Genomic DNA, 2,401 nt, shown 5'->3' with positions numbered 1-2,401 from the left:
TAGGCCTCCTTGCTCACACACACTTTTTCAGTTCTGCCCACATATTTTCTATAGGATTGAGGTCAGGGCTTTGTGATGGCCACTCCAATACCTTGACTTTGTTGTCCTTAAGCCATTTTACCACAACTTTGGAAGTATGCTTGGGGTCATTGTCCATTTGGAAGACCTATTTCCAACCAAGCTTTAACTTCCTGACTGATGACTTCAGATGCACTTCAATATATCCACATAATTTTCCATCCCCATGATGCCATCTATTTCTTGAAGTGCACCAATCCCTCCTGCCGCAAAGCACAGCACAACATGATGCTGCCACCCCCATGGTTCGCGGTTGGATAGTGTTCTTGTTTGCAAGCCTCCCCCTTCTTCCTCCAAACATAACGAGTGTCATTATGGTCAAACAGTTCTAATTGTTTCATTAGACCAGAGGACATTTCTCTAAAAAGTACAATATTTGTCCCCGTGTGGCCCTTCTTCGGACACTGTGTTAACTAACCTCCAGACGAGTTTCCATGCCATACAACTCTCCTTCCGTTGCCTCCAACTGCTCTTAAATGCAAGTAAAACTAAATGCATGCTCTTCAACCAATCGCTGCCCACACCTGCCCGCCCGTCCAGCATCACTACTCTAGACGGTTCTGACTTAGAATATGTGGACAACTACAAATACCTAGGTGTCTGGTTAGATTGTAGACTCTCCTTCCAGACTCACATTAAGCATCTCCAATCCAAAATTAAATCTAGAATCGGCTTCCTATTTTGCAACAAAGCATCCTTCACTCATGCTGCCAAACATACCCTCGTAAGACTGTCCTACCGATCCTTAACTTCAGTGATGTCATTTATAAATAGCCTCCAACGCTCTACTCAGCAAATTGGATGCAGTCTATCATAGTGCCATCCGTTTTGTCACTCAAGCCCCATATACTACCCACTACTGCGACCTGTATGCTCTCGTTGGCTGGCCATCGCTTCATATTCGTCGCCTGACCCACTGGCTCCAGGTCAACTATAAGTCTTTGCTAGGTAAAGCCCCGCCTTATCTCAGCTCACTGTCACCATAGCAGCACCCACCCGTAGCACGCGCTCCAGAAGGTATATCTCACTGGTCACCCCCAAAGCCAATTCCTCATTTGGCCGCCTTTCCTTCCAGTTCTCTGCTGCCAATGACTAGAACGAACTGCAAAAATCTATAGTTTTGGCAAGTCGGTTAGGACATCTACTTTGTGCATGACACAAGTCATTTTTCCAACAACTGTTTACAGACCGATATTTTGTCTTATAATTCACTGTATCACAATTCCAGTGGGTCAGAAGTTTACATACACAAGTTGACTGTGCCTTTAAACAGCTTGGAAAATTCCATAACATGATGTCATGGCTTTAAAAGCTTCTGATAGGCTAATTTACATAATTTGAGTCAATGGGAGGTATCTGTGGATGAATTTCAAGGCCTACCTTGAAACTCATTGCTTGACATCATGGGAAAATCAAAAGAAATCAGCCAGACCTCAGAAAAAAAAGGTAGACCTCCACAAGTCTGGTTCATCCTTGGAGCAATTCCCAAACACCTGAAGGTACCACGTTCATCTGTACAAACAATTGTACCCAAGTATACACACCATGGGACCACGCAGCCGTCATACCGCTCAGGATATTTCTGTCTCCTAGAGACGTACTTTGGTGCGAAAAGGCAAATTGATCCCAGAACAACAGAAAAGGACATTGTGAAGATGCTGGAGGTAACAGGTACAAAAGTATCTATATCCACAGTAAACGAGTCCTATATCTACATAACCAAGCGCTCAGCAGAAGAAGCCACTGCTCCAAAACCACCATAAAAAAGCCAGACTTACGGTTTGCAAATGCACATGGGGACAAAGATCACACTTTTTGGAGAAATGTCCTCTGGTCTGATGAAACAAAAAAATAACTGTTTGGCCATATTGACCATCGTTATGTTTGGAGGAAAAAGGGGAGGCTTGCAACCGAAGAACGCCATCCCAACCGTGAAGCACGGGGGTGGCAGCATCATGTTGTGGGGTGCTTTGCTGCAGGAGGGACTGGTGCACTCACAAAATAGATGGCATCATGAGGCAGGGCAATTATGTGGATATATTGAAGCAACATCTCAAGCATCAGTCAGGAAGTTAAAGCTTGGTCGCAAATGGGTCTTCCAAATGGACAATGACCCCAAGCATACTTCCAAAGTTGTGGCAAAATGGCTTAAGGACAACAAAGTCAAGGTATTGGAGTGGCCATCACAAAGCCCTGACCTCAATCCCATAGAACATTGTGTGGCAGAACTGAAAAAACGTGTATGAGCAAGGAGGCCTACTACAAACCTATTCAGTTACACCAGCTCTGTCAGGAGGAATGGGTCAAAATTCACCCAACTTAT

Source organism: Salvelinus sp. IW2-2015, linkage group LG13, assembly GCF_002910315.2.
Source record: "Salvelinus sp. IW2-2015 linkage group LG13, ASM291031v2, whole genome shotgun sequence".
In the NCBI taxonomy this organism is placed as follows: Eukaryota; Metazoa; Chordata; class Actinopteri; order Salmoniformes; family Salmonidae; genus Salvelinus; species Salvelinus sp. IW2-2015.
This window is presented reverse-complemented; position numbering follows the sequence as displayed.